The 20,062-nt window shown below is 43.7% G+C and overlaps 1 protein-coding gene and 1 long non-coding RNA gene across 4 annotated transcripts in view; one reads left to right on the top strand and one right to left on the bottom strand.

Moving 5' to 3' along the window:
- Positions 1–19,027, top strand: part of Gm51666 — a 28,010-nt gene extending 8,983 nt beyond the window's left edge. Inside the window, exon 3 of the long non-coding RNA XR_003948103.1 lies at positions 1,921–19,027. This is a non-coding gene — a long non-coding RNA (predicted gene, 51666). The remainder of the gene's footprint in view (positions 1–1,920) is intronic.
- Maml2 (mastermind like transcriptional coactivator 2) overlaps positions 1–20,062 on the bottom strand; it is a 412,973-nt gene that overhangs the window by 108,107 nt on the left and 284,804 nt on the right.

Below are 20,062 nucleotides of genomic sequence, written 5' to 3'. Positions count from 1 at the left end.
CACGAAGTCATCCTTCTTACATTCCCCAAAAAAGCTCAGAAAAAGAGACAAGAGTTTGCTCAACTCCCGATTCCAGGTCACAGTTCCCTATTGAGGGAAGTCAAGGCAGGAAGATGAGCCAGTTTGCTATTCCACACACCATGACTTCCAGCGAAGGAATTCACTCCACAGTCAAAGGTGGCAAGAACCGCAAGGATGCTAAGTGCCTTGCCAACCAGCTTACACTCAGCTTTCCCAGGGTTCATGATCACCTGCTTAGGGCTGGTGGTCCTGAATCACCTACAGACATCCCCAGGCAATCTGACCTACGCAAGTCCTCAGTTGAGGTTCTCCTCTCAGATGATTCTAGGGTACGGCAAGTTGACATTTAAAACTAACCAGCACAGAAGCCATGCAGTGATGAGGCCTACCCTAACCTAACCAGAGCAGTAAAGAGGAAACAGGGCTCCAATGTTTCTAGATGTGGGCCTGAAGATCAGGCTTCTGCTTAGAACTCAGTTGCAGGGTGCACTATGTGGAGTCTGCCATCTTCAGGAAGTGGCCTTGAACTCTCAGGTCTTTGTCCCTGGAGTCTCTCTACTGCCCTGCTTTGCTGGAAGCAGCTGGACCAAAGAGCTGAGTGTGCTACTTGTGTTCTTGTTTTTCCCCAAATGTCAATAGGAATATTGTTTGAAGATGATGACAGCTTATGAGATAAAGATGGTATCTTAGCTTTTTCCCTCCTTCTCTTGCTGTGATTAAATACTTTCAAAAAGCAGCTAGTGGGTACAATGCATCATGGTGGGCAAGTAGACGCAGCAGGACTTTAAGCAGCTCTTGACATTGCATCTCCAATCAGGAAGCAGAGAGAGACAAACACGTGCACGATTACATCTACCAGGATCTCCTGCCCAGGAAGTGTTCCCACCCATCATTAAGATGGGTCTTCCCACGCCAGTTGATGTAGCAAAGATAATGCCCCACAAGCATGCTCAGAGGTCCATCTAGAGTCTGTCAAATTGACCCTCAACACTAACTGTTATGGATAGTGAATGTGATACAGTGTGACACCCTAGAACCTAAGGAGGAGGCTGAAACCTCCTTCTGGCCTTCTCCTACTTCCTAAGCAGCAGGGAACTTCTGACCTTCACTTTGCTGCTCTCCTCCCCCGCCCTCTCCATCCTCACATGTCCCACCTGCCTGTACACTTGTTCCCTCTCCTGTAATCTTCGCAGACTGAGAGGATAACCTGCTATACCAAAGCTCGTCTGATGCATCGATTTTGGTAACATAAGGAACATCCTGGGCCTAATGGAAAGTGTTCTTTGACCAAAAACCAAGAGAGAGCCAAGGGCAAGTGTCAAAGCCAGTGGGTCGGCTGCTGCGGAAAGGCTGTGTTCCTCTGTGGGTCTGTCAGCTGAGGGAAAGCTCTGTGCTCTGCACTGTGGGCCCATTCTGTGTCTGAGTCACGGAAAATCAGACAGCACTGCACAAAAATGCAGAATACATTTGTGCTCTTCTTTTATGAATAGTCTGGATCTTGGTTGCCCTTCTGTAGCGCAAAATAAAGCATGGAGTTTCTAGAAAAAGGATGGAGAATTGGTGTTGGGGAGGGGAGGAGATGGGGATGGGCAGCAGAACACAATGGAAAGTTCCTTAAAAGAAAAAAAAAAAGAGCCATATGCTTCCTCACTTCTCTTCCTTACAAGCCAGGGGTGCTCATGCTTGATCATGTGGTTTAGAGCAAAAACTCACACTACAAGAATTCCACCACCTGCATCACTTTAGTTTAGATCACTAGTTACTTCAAGTTGGTACTTTAAAACAATTTCCTTGAATACCTAAACCTATAAGACAGACATATCAGCTTATTAACTAGGAGAATCTCATTCTCTCATGTAAAAATCCCAACTCTGATGAAATTCTCCCCTTCAATTCCAGCCTCCCACCAGCTTTCCGACATGGCTTTGCTGCAGAGCCGGAGCCACTTGAGTCCACAGAACAGCTCTGGTGCTGTCCATCTGCCACAGTCCTTCCTCTTGTCTGAGTAAAAACAATGCACCTGTCTGTGGGAAGCCAGCACCACCCTGCAACGAGCATATTCTCTTATCTTCTAGCCCCCTCCCCTCAAGGCCCTTCTCTCTTCCCAACAATGTCCTTGCTATTCTATGCCTTTTCCATCTGTTTAGCGTGGCCCACTGCATTTCCCTAGGATTGCCTGCATAGGTGTGGGTGATAGGACTATTCAGTTGGGCAAGGGCATCTCACCAGTGACTACACCACTAAAGAATATGATCTCTGTCCCCACAGCAAGCACCAACTGCCTACATCTCCTCAGGGACGAGTGGGACCTTATGGGGAAAACCCCCAACTATTCCTAGAAGTCAAGAAGTAACATCTAGAGTTTCACTAATCAGAAAAGCTCCTGTCTCTACTGGACTGTGCTGATGTCGAGGAACAGCTAAATGGCAGATATGGGGGTCCCATTCAATGTCCTTATCAGGAGACACAGGCTTAGGTTCATCTCTTAACTAGTATGACAAGGCTGAAGCATACCAGGACAATACAGAGCCAGTGAGTCTGATCTTAAAATGGCAAAGTAGCAGATGGGAATGGGTGGAGCAGGCAGCAAGGTGGCACAAGAGCCATAAGTGCACAGAATTATGGGGAACCCCTGGCCTTCTATGAAGTTCTGACTGGAGATCTAGAGGCAAGAAGGGGCCCTTGGGCTCACAGGTAGGTCAAAGCTGAGCATTTTACTCAGGGGGTCAATAAGGTAGAGGTGGGGACATTTGCTTAACTACAAGCATCCTCCAAACAAGCATGGATCACAATTAACTAGATGCACGTGCCACATGTTACCTCGGTGAAATCTGGCCAGCACAGGCATGCTATCGACACTAGTATCTATGTGTTAGACTCTGTCCTATAGAGATTTTGTTCTCATAAATTGCAAGGAGTAGTCATGGCATTTATGAAGTCACTGGCATCAAATAGGACAGGATAACAATGATGACTATAAAAATGCCTAGAAGTGATTGACTCTTGGGGAAAACGCACAGTGTACTAACGGGCAAGTGTGCTAAGTTTAGTGGGGTGGTCAGGAAAGCCTTCCCAGAGGCTGGGGTGGGGGGCACAGATGCCAGCCTGCAAAAAGGGTAGCTACAAGTGAGGGCTCAGGGACTGTGGAGATGGAATGGACCACTTGCTTTTCTTGCTGGAGGCTGACAGTGTTTTTTGTCTCTCTGTGTGCTGCTGTAAGAGCGAGCAAGGACATCTGCCTGTATTCTACATGCTTTTAATTCCTGGTCAGATTCTCACTACATGAGCATATCTCTTTTGACTGGGTAGGTTTCTGAAAGGCACTCAAGATACAACATATGCCGCCCTGCAGGGATGAAAAGCCAGAGACGGCAGGTACTCCTACTGAAGAGCCACATTGCAAAACACAATTCTTCTTCATTTAGCCTTCCCTGAACTGGAACAGGACCCTGCCAGCCAGCCTGTAGCACAGTGTACCTTTTCTGTGTTCCATGCTGCCCTAACAACATAGCAAGTAGGAGGTCCTGGCGTGTGTGTGCAATTTGGAGACAGGTTTTGTGCTCAGCTGCTAAGCCTTCTGGTGTTCAGCCACGGGGACATACGGTGCTGAACCCTCGGAATCTGTAGGATTGGGAGGAAGAGGGTGGAAAAATAAAATAGGTTTCCAAATTGCTTTCACCCAACAACTGACTCCTTTTAGTTTAAATGCATTCTGCTTGTTGGGGTGTGGTACTGATCCCTAGGTATGGCAAAGAGAAGACGGTTTTGATTTTCAGCTTATCAGTACAGCCATTCAACAGTGGCTGTATCAAGGCCCTACTAAGTACAACATACTGTGGTATCATATAGGAGAAACACAGAGAAATAAACAATCAAACAAGAACCAATGAATTGTTTTTAAAGAGCAAAGGCGAAGCTGTCAGCAAGCAATCTTTGAGTTATAATAATATATGGTGAACTGAATCGATAGCTGTTCATCGAGGTATCTGAATGGATTGCATCGGACCCAGAGGGTAAGGTCTAACCTTGTATGTATGAGATCAAGCACAAACCATTTAGGGAAAGTTTGAAGTCAGACCAGATGTGAGAGCGGGGCCTTCCAAAGGGAAGAGAATTCAGAGAAAATGAGGAGTAAAAGAAGAGCAAAAAGAACATTGGTAAGGCATGGATTCAAGGCTAGCTTTGCAAGTTCCCAGACTTCACTAGTGGCCATGGACTTACCGATGACCTCAGAGCATGTCACAGTACTGACACATCTTCAGCAAGTACCTGAGCAAGGGAAGGGAATGGAGGAATGCAGGGAAACAAGGCACGTGACAAACAGTAGTCATATCTGTCTCACCACTGCCTTGACACCACGTTACCCTTTTCTTAGAGAAGCTAAGACCCTTAGAAATTAAATGGTCTGAAAGCTTCCAGAATCTAACTACACCCTGTTGCCAAAATTACCTTTCACCAACAGTGAGTAAACTCTGTGATCAATAAACAACAAAAGTTACAACGAGTCTGGAAAAGACCAAGGAGGTTAGCCTAAGATATCACCTTTTGCCAGGTAAATCCATCCATCCTGGAGAGACTCCCACTGTCTTCCAAAATTCCTACCAATCAAAGACTTCTCTACACTACCCTCACTATGCCAAGAAATAATGTTGGTGGCTAAGAACTGCCATTCTATGTAATTCAACTAACAGGTGTGAAATCTACATTGTGGTGCAGTCTGTATAAGTAGAGTTGAGTCACAGAGGATTCCAAGGGCAGGAGAAGGCAAGCACCCTGGGATGATGGACAAGGCTCTGAATATAAAGGGCTCCAGGATAGCCCTATGTGCTTCCGGGGTGTGAAGGCGGACTTCTCCAGCTTAAGGTCCGGGAGCCTAGAACCCTGCCTAGTATATGGAATACCTTCACTCAAAAGGTCTGTTGTACTGAGGAAGGCACAAAGGCTAGAAAGAAAATGGTGCAGAGGAGTGGGTTCACAATGAGCAGGGCCAGTGTCTATCACAGTCAGAAATGATGATGTTAGGGTGATGCAGTCAAAAGTCCTTTCTCTCAGGTGCTCCTGCTTGGGAAGAAGGCTGTCTGATTCATTCTTGCCATTTTTTTCCAGATGGTTAGGCAGAACCAAGGAGAAGATTTTCTGTTTTGCCCCTCCAGGTGGAACATTGGGTCCTCTCCTCTTCAAGAGTTTCTCCCATCTATAAGTCACAGAACTCTGCACCACTCTAACTACCTTTAAAAGGATTATTTTTAAGTTACGTGTACCTGTGCTTGTCTCTGTGGAGGCATGTGCACATGGATACAGATGACTGAGGAGGCCAGAGGAGGACATCAAATCTCCTGGAGGTAGAGTTGCAGGAACGGGTGCTGGGGACTGAACTTGGGCTCTCTCCATGAGCAGAATATGCTTTTAACTGCTGAGTCCTCCCCCAGTCCTACTATTGGCTCTTATGCCTTAACAAACCACTTTCATGCCTGTTAGCATATGGAGTCTTACAACTGTCCTGTGCTGCGGGTATTTCTTAGGTCGGACGTGGTGAGTAAGATCCTTAGCTGGAGGTGGAGGCTGCAGGTGTGGCTTCTGAAAGGCTCCCTGGGGTCAGCAGTTTTCCTGGCTTATCTGTGTAGAACTGATGAAATCACAAAGTCCCCAGGCATGAAAACGGGCTGTACAGGAGGCAGTGAGTTGTGCTCATTTTGAAGATGGCAGGGATGTAAGTCCAGAAAGGCAGTCAGCCTGTAAGAGCAAGAAAAGACCTGGGAACAGGAGCCTTCTAAGTCTACCAGAAAGAACATGGGCTGCCGGCACACTGCCTGCAGCTCAGATACACAGCTCTGAGTTAATGGCTTCCTGAAATCCGCATATCAACCAGTTAGATAAGCTCCATTCCATATCCAGGCACATCAGGCTGCTTGGCAGTTGGCTCTTTCTTGTTTTTCTTTTTTAATTAATTGGTTGTGACAGGGTTCTTCTATGCAGCATAGGGTTGTCTTGAATTCACAATCACCTTCTTCAAGACCTCCACAGTGCCAGGAATTACAGGCAACTACCAGCATACCTAGCTCAGATGTTTCTGGAAACTGAGCCTGTTTCTAACACAGCTTCATCTTTGTTACAGGACTTTGTGTGTGCCCTTCAAATTCATTAGAAGCTGTAACAGCTTTATTTATCTATTAGTTACATCTGTTCCCACCGGAATACAGGTTCCTTCAGAAGACATAGGCCCTGAATGCACTCACCATGGAGCCCCTACTGCCTACAACACTGTCTGGCAAACAGAAAGTTGTCCCGTTTTCGAAAAGACTCACACCTTCTGCTATGATTACACTGTAGCTGAGGGAAACCAGAAACCAAGATGGTGGTAGAGTGTTCATGTAGATCTTAAAGAAGACTTGAGGTGGGATGGAGAAGAAAGGACAGCACCAATCCCTGACACAGAGTCGTCCCCCCCAGCCCCCCCCCAGCCCCCCCTGCTTTTCCCTGAAGCTGGAAGCTCAGGTCCCTTGCAGAATCTGCCATGAAGCTGTCTGATTGCTCCTTTCTCCTTTTCAACAAGCCTGCCTCCCAGCCCCTTAAGCACTTTGTTTCCATCCTGTATCTAATTGCTTTTGGGTAATTATATCATTAACTCTTTGTAATGAATAATAAAAAATAAATCACATTTGTGTAAAGCTGTGTAGCAAGGTGCCCGAGTGAGCAATTTTCAGCTCCTTTCCCTTCCTTCTTCGTCTTCACTCTCTGCCTTCTTGAAAGCCTCAGAATTAGAATGCCAGCCAAGTGGGGACACAAAACACGGATACTTAAAGTGTCCCTGGGTGATGATGATCTGCGAGGTTTGGAAATCACTGACCTAGAGGATCAGAGTCCTCAGAGACTAACAGGAAAATGAACTACAAAGCATTCACGTTGACTTACTTCTTGCCTCTGAATCGCTCCAGGGAGAGCGTTCCTTCTCAGTAATTCTAGGGCTGGGGCTGTGATTTGGAATCCACAGGATGGGAAGATGATAGGAAAGGACAATACCTGGGAGGTGCCCGCATTTGTAACTAATGAGTGAATACTCATTTGAAGGTCACCCGAGTCAGGAGAGTGGGAAGGAGAGTGTGGGTGCCAATCTAGAGCTCAGGCCAGTTTCTACAAGGGGCAAGAATGATCTCACGGTCTGTGTCATGATGTACCCAGAACATAGGTCTCGCACATTAGCCTTGTAGAGATCCCAAGTCCTATTTGGGGTCCTGAGAGAGCCTGGCTTCCTAAATTGCTCCCAGATAATGAGGTCATGTCCACTGAGCATGGAGGAGCCTCAGTGGTCTCAGATCTTGAAGAAATGAGCAGAGCAGATTTCCAGGGACATCAGAATATGCATGTATGGTGTGTTTCTGACAACATGTAGGAAATGTTCAATACTCCAGCAATTACGAACTTTCTGCTACAAGGCAAGCCACCAAACAGGTTTCCTTTATTAATGGGAAGAAAATTCATGGGTTAGTCCAGAGTCTATTGCTAGCTAAAGGTAAAAGCATTTAAGAGGTACATATGCACATGTGTTGTAGGACCAAAATGTCTGTGAATATGTTCCAAAGAAGCACTGTCTTATTATATTGTCTTATTTCAAGTCTAACTTTCAGCTTCTCACAGGTCACTTGTTAGTCACAGGATGCTCATCTAGTATATAATTATGATTGGTGGCCTCCACTTTACACACTGAGGTATTCTTCAGAAAAAGACTGCTAAAGAAAGAAGGGAAACTGAGGCACCCTTCATTTTGTGCTCAGTTCATATTCAAGTCTGCAAAGTATTTAACTGACTTGAACGTAGCCTGTGTGCCAAGAATCCTGCCCTGGGTGCTGCTTGGACCAGCATTCTGTTTCTACAGACAGCCTTGCTTTGCCTCTGGACTCCCACATGTCTCTGAATTTTAAGATGTCTCTACTAAAATGGAAGATAGTTTATGGGAAGAGAATCTACAGGGTTGTGCCCTTCCTTTTCTGCTCTCTGTGGCTCAGCAGGCAATGCTCAACTCTACCTAAGGGACCTCATTTTTAGAGAAGAAGCTCTAAAATCAAGAGGAGCAAAGAAGACCAAGAAGAGAGTTGCCTAGAAAGGAGGTAGGTGAGATGCAGGCCTTTGTGAATTGACAACTTTGAGTTTTGGTTTTTTGTTTTGTTTCCAAAGAAAGTGTAAGCATTCAGTCCTAAGAATTCTATCTCCTAGGCTGCAGTAAACAATCACGGCTGTAGGCTCTGCTTCTCACAAAGAACCCTGCAAGATCCAAGGCTGTAAATTGGAATTCTGTACAGCTCTGAGGGAAAGCACTCACGGGTGCCAGGGCGAAGGGAAGGATCAGTTCTCCTATTCTTTGCATGCCCAGTGTCAGACTCAGTGAAATGTGAGCTGAGATCTCCACCAGGGCAGGGAAACCGAAGCTGCGGACCTGCAGTATACATAGTGATATCCTCTGTGGCACCACAGCTGGCACGGCCGGTCTTATGGTCACTCGCTTGCCTAATGGGTGTGGTGACCAAGAGCTTCTGAATGAGGTCACTCAGAGACCTGAGCTGACCCACAGGCTAGCTGAATCCATCCTTCTAAATCACTCTCTGCTAAGGAGCTCGCCTTCTATTCTTGGACGCACTTGTGCACAGGGACAATCAAGGAAGATTCTGATGTCCAAGACGGTGAGTTAGATGCCCATTTCTGACTGTCATGATCTCTTACTGACCTCATGGCTGGAAGTAAGCTCTCTCTGGGTTCTTGCCTCAATGTGCCAGTGACAATAGTTGTCCATCCCACGAGGCAGGGACCAAAGGCATTTTCCAAAGGCATTAAGAGAATTTATGTGAGTTGTATATATGTTCAGGAGACACTGAAAGTCTTTTTCTAGTAACCACATGTCTGTCAGAATCTGCACATGATTGACGTTCTCTTGGTCTGGATGTTCCCCCATGTCTTCAATACCTCACACATTGCCTGGTATCTAGTAAGAGTTTAGTGGTGTTCTGTGAACCAGGAGCAGAACTCATCCCTTGGCTGGGACACTTTCAACACTCCACATCACCCTGGTTCTGTGGCCGCCTGGGACACTGTCCCATGTGCTTATGGCTTCCACCCTGTAAAGGGGACACTGAATTCTAATACCATGTCAGTTTTAGAGCGTAGTTCAAAGTAAGTAAGAGTGGTTTCAGATTCTCTTCAGAATCACTCGGTGGAAAAGGGCATCTAAGAAATAGTCACCGTGACCCTAATGAGCAGCCCTGGTTTGGGCTGAAGAACAATGTGCTGCTCTGAGGAAGAGAGAGAGGATACCACAGGCTTCACAGGAAAACACAGGCTAGGAGTAACCTCATCAACTGTCACAGTTCACACATGACTGTTATCATCTTGTGGGCCGCTGATTCCCTTCCTATCTAAGATTTAACAACTTTCCTCTCCTGTTCCCGATTCCCAGCATTCCTGTGTTGGACACTGAGTTAGGATGGGGAGATAGGACCATGTCTGTCCTTGGTCGGAAAGAGGAGTGTATCAACCAGTAATTATGTACTAGTGGGCCCCACACAGAAGAACCACATCAGAAGAGCAGAAAGAACGTCTAATGTTGGCTTTGTCTCTTAGGGAGTCAACTCCAGGTTCCTCATCTGTAAAGTGTTGATAATAACACATACTTTACTCATCAAATATGATTGAGCTGTTTTAAATGTTTACTGGGATAGTCCTTGGTGCAAAATCCAAGAGGACTCCATTTCTTCTTCGTCATCGTGATTGTTGCACACATTCAAAAAAGAGGGAAGGAAAGAGGAAGGAGGAGGGAGAGTGAGAGAGTACATTTGTGTGCACATACTGGTGGAAGGACATGAGATGAAGAGGGGATGAAAGGTCACATATCATAGAAGATCACATGGTGTCAGGAATCTCATGCAGGATTCCCCATGATTCATAGAAGTGATTAAAATATGAAGTCTAGAGGCAGCTTCCTCAGACACTCTCCGTTTTGGGCTCCTTTGTCACCTCTATGGCTCCTTTCTCTCTTCTAGTTCTTGGAAGAACAGGTGATGTTAATATTAGTTGACTCCTATCCCTTTATTGGGCCCTTAGTTCACATGAGTCCCATCTCCATAATTTATCAATGCCACTTGATAAAACATTCTACTTGAGGCCATTAAGCTACAACTAAGGAAGAAATGGCCTCATGAACTTTTCTGAAGGGGGATAATGAATTGTCCTTAAATAACCCTAAAAGGTCAGTGTTCACACGGATTTCTAGGCCTATAATCAAGGAAGCAACCAACCAGAGAGGAGTAGGGATGGGTCCAGACAGATTTCATGGTTATTTAAGCAAAAGCCCCTCATCTATGAGCATTAGATGGTCTTAGCTACACTATGGAGAGCCTGTGTGAAAATCACTCTACATCTCCAAATTTGCTTCTTGGGCATTGGTAGGGCAAGTGACATGGGACAGATGAGAACTGGGTGACTGTAACTAGGGAAAAGGTCTGACCATAGCTAGACCAATGTATCCCTTTTACAGGCCATGTCTGCAGATTGGAAGATGAGAGACAAGTTCTAAGGACCATGTCCTGGGTTATCATTCACATTTAAAGAAATCTTAAGTGGATGGATAGTCTCTGCCTGCTCTCTATGGCAGAAGCAGTCTGTGTTACTTATGACTCCCGCGGCTCTTGAGATGTTACTAATAGTGAAATTTGAGGCAGTATGTGAAGGTCCTCCAAAGAGAGAGGCATAAAATGCCCTCAATCATCTCCTCTTCCCTTGCCTATACATAGATCAGAATGGGTTCTTGTATTATATTAGACCCAGAAATAATATGAGTCTAGCCTTGAGGCCAAAGAAGAAAGTAACGAAAGCCAAAGGCTTCTTTAGGGACACCTACTTGTTAGGACTCAAAGAGCTTAGATCCTAGTTGTAACTTCCCCGAAGGCAGACTTAGAGTAAGAACTTTTGGTCGTCCATGTCTCTCCTCCATTCCCAAAGTGTACAAGGATTTCAGTCTCACCACACAGAGGGAACATGGATTCTAGGCCTCCCACTGGGATCCAGGAGGAGCCATCCTTCTGTTGCCATACTGACTCCAAAGCTATGTGGAACGGGAATCTGCAGTGTTCAAGGGTTCCTGCTGGGAAATGGAAGACACCTATGGTGCTGCTGTCTCTGTATTCCTAGGATGTAGAGTCCAGTTACAAAGAGAAACTAAGACAAGCAAGATTGTTCATGACAGTAAACCCAGCTTTGGGGAGGCTGAGACAGGAGGATTACTGTAAATCTAATGCCAGCTGGGCTATTTGTTGAGTGAGTACTGAAATAGCCTGGACTACACACTGAGACTATATCTCAAGAATAAAAAAGATGAAAAGTAAAATTGTTGTGATTTGAAAATCACAGCAGCTGAGGAAACAGTAAGCAAGCAGAGCCAGCCTTCCAAAGGCAAGGGTTCTGGTTCTGCTGATGCAACCCAGCACTTGGGAGGCAGAGGCAGGCGAATTTCTGAGTTCGAGGCCAGCCTGGTCTACAGAGTGAGTTCCAGTTCCAGGACAGCCAGGCCTACACAGAGAAACCCTGTCTCGAAAAACCAAAGGAAAAAAAAAAGAAAAAAGAAATACTAGAGAGCCAGGTGTGGTGCTGTATGCCTTCACCAAGCACTTGGGAGGCAGAAGCGTGCAGATCTGTGAGTCTGAGGCAAGCTTGTTCTACAGAGCTAGTTCCAGGTTAGCCAAGGCTAATCAGGGAAACCCTATCTCACCAATACCCCAAAAGAAAATAATTGAAAAACTTTATAGACTGAAGGAATGGCTCAGTGCCTAAGAACACTGTCTGATCTTCCAGAGGAACCAGGTTCAAGCACCCACATCCACATGAAAGCTCACAGCTATAACTCTAGATCCAGGGAAGCTAATATCCTCTTCTGGTCTCTGTGGACACTGAAAATATGACAGATGACGGCAGAACCCCAGAGGCATAAAAATTAATAAACCGTAAACGAAGAAAAAAAATCTTAGAAAAAGAATATACTCGAAAAACTTTACATTGGTATTGAACAAGTACAGATTCTATTGTCACTATTTCCTAGCCAGTATTATGGTTTATATAGCATTAGCACTGTATTACATATAACAATCTGAAGATGACAAAATGTACAGGAGGGTTGCATAAGTTATGCATAAGTGATATGCAAATGCCATGCCCTCTTTTTCTATGGAATTTGAGCACCTGTGGAGGTTGGTGCCCTTGCCTTGGAGGGAAGGCCTGGAACTAATAACGCTCTTTGCATGCTGAAGAAAGAGACTCCACTCTATCAAGGGTCAGATGACAATGATTTTTCAAAAAGACTTTAAAGGTTTTGTTTATGTGTATGTGTGTCTCTCTGTGAATGTGCATATAAGCACAGTGGCCTGTGGAGGCCAGAAGAGGGCACTGGGTCCCCTGGAGCTGGAGTCCTGGGTGGATATAATGTACCCAGTGTGGATGCTGAGACTGAAATTTGGATCCTAGGCAGGAACAGTAGGTACTTTTACCCACTGGACCATCTCTGTAACCTTGGGATTTTGTTTTAGAATGGAAATTAAAGATGGCTTCATGCAGAATATTATGCTTGAGTCAGATTTAGGAGATGACGGGACAAGTATCTCAGACAGGCTAGATACAGTCAACCTAGGTATATATTAATTCATTCAGTACCACAGAACCTGTCTCATGGGCAGGGTACCAAGGATGAAGTACAGGATGAGGTACAAGGATGAACACAGACACGTCCCTCCCCTTAAGAGCTGAGAGTCTCAATGTGGTCCAATTCAGTGTGTAATTACCATGGCAGCAGAGTTATCACCCTCAAGCTTGGGTAAACAGCTAAGCCTGTTGATTAGGAAGAACATCCCAGCAAAGACACCATTTCAGTGGCGCCTAAAGGATTCCAGTACGAGAGAAGTGATGAACAGTTGATCATGGTGAAGGATGGACACCAGCAAACACACAGAGGAGTGAAGGCACTGGGTGTATGTGGGGTCAGGGAGATGGATCACAGGGTGTACGGTTCTAACACGACAGGATGAGGTTGGCGGAGAGATGACCAGACCCAAATGCCATGTAGACATTTTGTGGAGGTTGGGAGCTGCTGATAAGCACCTGGGTTCCACAAGGGTTGCTGAGGGCAAGGGCTCGCCACTCTAGCAGGAGGTGGTTGGCAGGAAAAGGATGGAGCAGTACAGCCTATTAGTCAGAGCAGGCCTGATGTACAGCCATCATACAGAGCTTAGTCTCCTGCAGGTTCTGTGTTTGCATCTGCAAAGTAGGGAATTAGAAGCACTGCTTGGTAACTATTCTAAGAAGGTAGCTCGGACAGGTACAAACATAAGGCAAAATGCCTGATTTTGGCCCATGATTTTTCTCTATCTAAAGTGGAGAGGTTTTTTGCTGCTGTTACTTTGTTTTGTCTTGCTTTTTTTGTTTGTTTGTTTTGTTTTCTGTTTTTTGTTTTCAGACCAGAACACAGAACGTCATGCTAACAGGTCAGCCTATATGCTCAGGCCATGGGTTTTCTTCTGTGGTGCCATTTCAGTGATTGCCCTGTAAACACAAAGTCTTTTCTAGGATGAACTGCACAGTGCTGTTGAGCTACTTATGAAAGGGGACTGATGGGCATTGTTTTCATTTGGAGTTTGCATAGCGTGTTCACAGCTGAGATGGAAAGTTGCCATAGTTACCTGTGAGAACTGCTAAACAGAGCAATCACTGCTAAAATCTATCTATCAAGGTCAACTAGACATTTCCAATCGCTGCCAAATGATTTCTGCCCAGTGGAAGTTAATGAAATGACTAAAAGAAGTTGAAAACAAGGTTAATGTGGACACACTTTGAGTATATTTATGTAACCAGCCATTTGCAAGTGGATCTTCCCCGCTGGAAACTCTGCAGTATAACAAGGCATCTGGAGGGGAAGTTTAGAGTAACAACACATTTGGAATTTGGCACCGATCACTGCCTTCAAATCCAGCCCATCATTAACAGCTTCTGTAGAGTGTTGTTCCTCCTCCAGGGGCTATAAAAGCAGACCAAACCTTCCTCAATAGTAACTTCCTTTTTCGGTCAGCTGTTCTTGCTGACTTCCCATTCTAGGGGCCCACTGTTTTCACTGGCTGTGCTGACCTTGAGAACAGCGCAGACCACTTGCATTAGAGTGGTCCAGGAAGAGGAAGGGAAGACAGACACCATCACATGATGTCATCCTTAGCTCAGTGCTTGTGAAATTGTTATGTGCATACAGGTCACCCGGAGGTCTGGTTGACCCAGAGACGTTGATTCAGAAGGTGTGGGGTGAGGCTACTGAGTCTGACTCTTAAACATTGCCAGGAGCTTTCCAAACTCCTGGCTCACAGATTATATCTTAAACAGCCAGGCCCCAGTTTCTCTCTTTATGTGTCTGTTGGAATCACTTTCATTCTTCCTGGTGCTTGGTACACACTTGTTCTTTCTCATTCGCGTGTGTGTTACAGCTGGGAAAGATATGTCTTCCACTCTCAGGCCTACCTACCAGTGCACAGCATAGAGGCTTCCTCAGAATCTTTTTAAAGATCCATACTTTCATTTTACAAGACCACGCTGAACAAACAATAGATCAGCAAATAAGTGTTCAGGCTACATTTGGAGTGAGTGACATGTTTTTGTCCCATGGTAAAGTAGCATTAATCTTTGGCCCATAGAAAATGCAGGACACGTCTTTGTTGAATGAACTAAATTAAAGCAAAACAACATATGTCTTAGCTTCTAACATTCTTCTGATAAAACGTAGATTTATACTTTAAGTTATGATAAATATTTAATTGCTTTGAAAAATCATACTTATTATATATTTGAAATCAACTGAACTTTTGTCCAAATATTATGACCTCCAGATTTTACTTGCCTGTAAACTAATCTATACTTATTCCCCTACAATTCTATTTGACATGTCTGAATACTTGATAGCATATACATTTTATCACTCTATTCCTGTGAATGGCAGGTGCCTACTAACTCAGCCAGGGTTGTCTTTATTTCCTCTCACTAGGAGAGGTAAATAGAAGTGAATACTATGGAAAGTCATAAATACCACTGACTACTACTTCCTCCTAGACCACTCAGGTATTAGGAGACTCAATAGCAAGCATTCTTCTTAGGTGAATTTTAGACCTCTGCAGCCATTAGCTCCAGAGGTCACTAGTTAAATAACTGTGGACATTTATACAATGGCGAATATCTCACTGAAAAATTATATACTTCCTTTGATCACATCTTAGCATCTGTGCCTCTGAGTTAATTTGTATCACTACATTTTAAAGAGACTGGAATGGAGACTTAGTGATGTTTGTTTTCTTAGCTACTAGGTTGCAAAGGTGAGTTCTTTTGCTATTTATTTTATTTTTAACTTCTTAAAACTGTGATCAGGGCTTTATGATATTTTTATGTTAGGGATAGAACTATAGCTGAAAAGCAGGAGATAACATAACACAATGTGCTTAATTAAAGTGCAGCTCTACTTATAATTCCTGTAGCTTTTTCTCCCCTTTAGAAATCGCCTTGCTTTTTTTTTCTAACTCTGGATGAGTGACTTTTCCGGTACTCTGCTGAGTTCTTCGTTCTTGACTGAGATAAGCTCCACTGGATCAAAGCACCATGCCTTCAGCAACGTGGCTTTCTTTGTCACTGCCCAGGGCTGAGGTTGGGGAAGCAGGTGAGAGTATACATGGATGTAACGGGACTTTGTGACCCCAGTGCTTGAAAGGGAGCGACATTTTCCTGGCCCCTTCTACCATAGTGCCTCAGAGAATCAACCCACCTGGGATTTCTTGGCCAGTTGTTTTTTTCTAGACAGACTTTCACTTATCTTTCAGACTGACCCTGGCCTGTATAAATAGTGGAGCATGACCTTGAACTTCTATCTACCTTGCCTCTACCTCCTTGTATAGTTTTACAGATGTGTGTTACCACACCCGAGTTATAGGGTGCTGAAGAGCAAATCCAGGGCTTCAGGCATAGAAAGCAGACACTTTCCTAACTGGCCCTTTGGCTAAATATCTCCTTTTGGATGTACCTGAAATCAAGTGGCCTCACTGGGTCAGGCAATGTAAAACTTTAGAGGTTTTGTTGTTTTGTTTTATTTGTTTCAAGACATGATGTAGCTCTGGCTGAACTCACAGCGTAGACCAGGCTGGACTCAAACTCTCAAGAGGTTTTGTGTTGCCTTTTATCTATCTTTCCTTCTTTCGGCCTCAGACCAGAGGAACCATTTAACCATAACAGCCACAGTCACACTGTCCAGGTTACACTAAAGAACCATGGAACCTGAGCCCGAGTATAGTAACATTAGTAGAGTTTTGTTGCCTAAATTATAACAGAACTAAATTTTGGTACCTAATATAAAATGAGAACCAATGTAGGACCAAGGCTTTACTGAATTCACTAAAATGGGGCATCTAAACACATTCCCAGCGTCATCTTGCTGACCCAGCACAGGAAGGAGTCTAGGACTTATAGATGGTAGCATCTTTTAAAGAAATCCAAGCCATACCTACCTGAGAATCTATAAGGTAAAGCACGCTTTTTCTTTTTCCTCTCCAAAAGATCCCTCCTCTGTTCTTCTTGCAGAATGAGCCCTATAATTGCTTAATTCACCACTTCCTTCTGACAGACACAGTTATATGTGTATATGCAGTGCACACATACATAAACATGAGTCAGCTAACAACTGACAAGAAATTAAATATTTAAAGATGTTGCTGGTCCTGTAGCTATCACAAGCATCTAGTTAGCATCTCATATTGGAAGGAAATCCCCTAACTAGCTCCTTTCTCCCTGCCCCCACTGCGCTCCTGATTATTTACATAAGGGCTTTAAGCACATAGTGTTATTTCTAGCTTTCACATCCAATGTTGGGGAAAAGCGGACCTTGGTGAATTTTAAAATTTCAGGGTTAATAGGATAATTCTGGAATGGTAAGTATTTATTTAGCTTTTATGTAAGAAAATGCAGGAATTTAATTCTCTTCTGACAGAAGACACAGTTCATTCCCGCCCCCGCCCCCCCCATAATAGGGACATTTAAAAGTGCATGAGGGCCCACTTTCTGCTTCATTTCCTGTAAATAACTTTACACTCACTTCAAAGTTGACCTTTCACCCAGTTCAAAATTCATGTTGCTAAGAACTTGTTGCGGGAGGAGTGAAGCAGTGGGGGTGGGATAAAATAACTGTATCCTGCTTTATTTACTTTGTCCTGAACACCTTTGAGGGTCTATAATTTCCGGGGATGCCCTGGCAGGCTGAGTGAAATGTCTGCCAAAACTCACATCAGACTAGTGCCCTGTTATTTTTTTTTCCACTGCTGTTTTAAAAAGCGCCATTAGGGAAGCTTAGTTACAATAATTCCCTCCCAGTATCGTCAATTTTCCATGAATTCAGGAAGGCCACAGCATAGATCTCAAATACACAGAAAATTCTACATGGAAACTGGCTTTCATGGAGAGGAAATTTACATCTACTTAATATTACAGAAAATCACACAAGTTAAGTATAAAATGCTAACTAGCGAGTTGTAGAATGAAATCAAGCTAGACCTATTTACTGGAAACAGAATTAAAATTATCGTGCACTTCCTTGGTTACTGGAGGAAGCAAGAAGCCTTTAAAAATAGACACTATTCTTCCTGGCCGTTGTTTAAAATTCTGATTCTCAACACTGAAATTTCTTACTATCTCTAACATGCCTGAACCCAAAAAAGCACATCCAAATGTTTTAGGAAAAGCTTTAGGGAAAATTTAATTCTCTTCCCTTTTCGGCAAAGCCTTTGAATAAAGGCCTATGTTTACTTTAGTCAGTGTGCTTTGAGAACTGTAAGACACATTTAGTGGGAGCCAGAAAGAGTTCCTTCACATATCCTAGGCTTTGGGATTCCTTTGTTTCTTGCTTCTCAAATGAGAGGAGATTAACAAGTATTGTGTTGTTAACAGAACCGTTGGTCATTCCGGCTCCATTTTAATGTACCACGAACAAACACAGTGTGCATGAGGGTGGAGGATAGAGAGAGACAGAAGAAGAGTGGGGAATAGGAAGTGTGGACATTTGTGGTCAATCACCTAGATGAGGAATATCATTGTAAACAATTTATAACATTTCAAGGCTGGCAAGATGGCTCATCAGTAAAGAACACATGCTGCTTATCTAGAGGATCTGAGCTCCATTCCGAGCACCCACCTAATGGCTCATAACTGACTGTAACGCAAGTTCCAGAAATCCAGCGCTCCTTTCTGGCCTCTGAGTGACCAGACATACCTACATGCAGACATTCACATATACACAAAACATAAAACAAACAAACCTTTAACGAAAGATTGTGCTAAATCTGAAAATACTAAATCCATTGGTCTTTAGTATTTGACATCTTTAAAAGAAAAAAAAAACTAATATCAAAAGAATCAAAATGCAATCTCTCCTCATGAAATTAACATTGTCTTAGTTTAGCTCCCAGAATTCCAATTCATCAAAAATAGTGTCTTTATGACTGTCAGGCTGTCGGTTTTCTGACATCTTATTTTAAACAGAATGGTTAGGAAGTGGTTGTGGCAACTATGGGCCAACCTGAAAATACTAACATCCATCTCTACTAATAAAACGAAGGTGTCTTCCTTTCGTCACTTCAGAACCTTTACTCTCACCAAACAGGGCACATCCTACGAGGTAAAGGGAAGAGTGCAGAAGAAGACAGTGTATTGCACTGAATACCAAGGATAGCTGTGTTTCTGAAGCCCATGGAAATGTGTTCCTCTGTCAACCTGAATAAGCTTTGGTCCCCACACAGCCGCCTGAGCTCATTAGGGTCTCTGCACTGGGTCTCGTGTTTCTGTTGAAGGGCTGTGGTCAAGGACGTTATTTATGGGCTCTGTAGAAGGGGCACACAATGACTGTTCTTTATCTTGTGTTTCACCAGGCTGCTCAGGAAATTTATGAAAAATCCATTGTAGAATGCTCAGCTTTAATAGTTGCTAATGGAAGATGTGATTGCTGTTCCCACTATTGTCCTACACCTAAGTGGCTAGCTAGCATCCAGGAGAAGATGAGTTCAGGGGGACTGGAGAAGAGAATTTGCTAGATGATCTGCCAGAGTTTGGATCCATAATATACAGTTACTGGAAAACACATAAGCCAAAAGAACCTCTGGTCCACTATCCAAGGAGGACCTCAAAAAGGATTTTCTGGTGGAAACCAGCAAGGTGTATAAACCCCTCAAACATGAATCTACCTGAAATTTTATTTTTAAAATTTATTTATTTATTTATTTATTTATTTATTTATTTATTTATTTATTTATTTATTTATTGTGTATATGTGTTTGTTTATGTATGTGTACTATTTGCATGCTGATATATACAGAGATTAGAAGAAGGCATAGTATTTCCTGGACCTGGTTGTTGTGTGCCATGGATGGAGATGTTGAGAATTGAACCTGAGTCTTTTGCAACAGCAGCAAGTACTCTTAACTGCTGAGCTATCTTTCCATCCCGTTCTTAGAATCTTCATCCAAACTTAGTGCTCCATTTGTCTGACCATGACCCTTACCTTTACAAATGCCTGCTCTCAAAAAGCCTGAAGTTAGAAGAATACTGTTCTTGGCCACAAAATGCTTCTAAGCAAGAGGTCACAACACATTCTAAAAGGCAAACTTTCTTCAGTCTTTGAAAAATGTGATAGCTACACTATTTTATATGGTGACTTCCAATAGTCTTGAAAATAGTTCTTTAAAAAAATTTCAACTTTCAGAATCTAGGATGTTGCTTCATGTTCAGCTTCTCACAAGGAACAAAGTCGTGCTAACAAAACTCTTCTCCAGGAACGATCTAGCTTCCTTCCCGGTTCTTTGATAAAATACTCTGACTCAAAGCAATTTAGGCAAAGGAAGTGTTCCTTTAATCCTACAGGTTATAATTCCTGAGGAAAGTTACAGCAGGCCTACTTGCCATTCCACACAGTATTACTGCTGAACAAGGAACTTATTCACAGCCAAAG

The sequence above is a fragment of the Mus musculus genome, chromosome 9 (genome assembly GCF_000001635.26).
Source record: "Mus musculus strain C57BL/6J chromosome 9, GRCm38.p6 C57BL/6J".
Lineage (NCBI taxonomy): Eukaryota > Metazoa > Chordata > Mammalia > Rodentia > Muridae > Mus > Mus musculus.
This window is presented reverse-complemented; position numbering and strand designations above follow the sequence as displayed.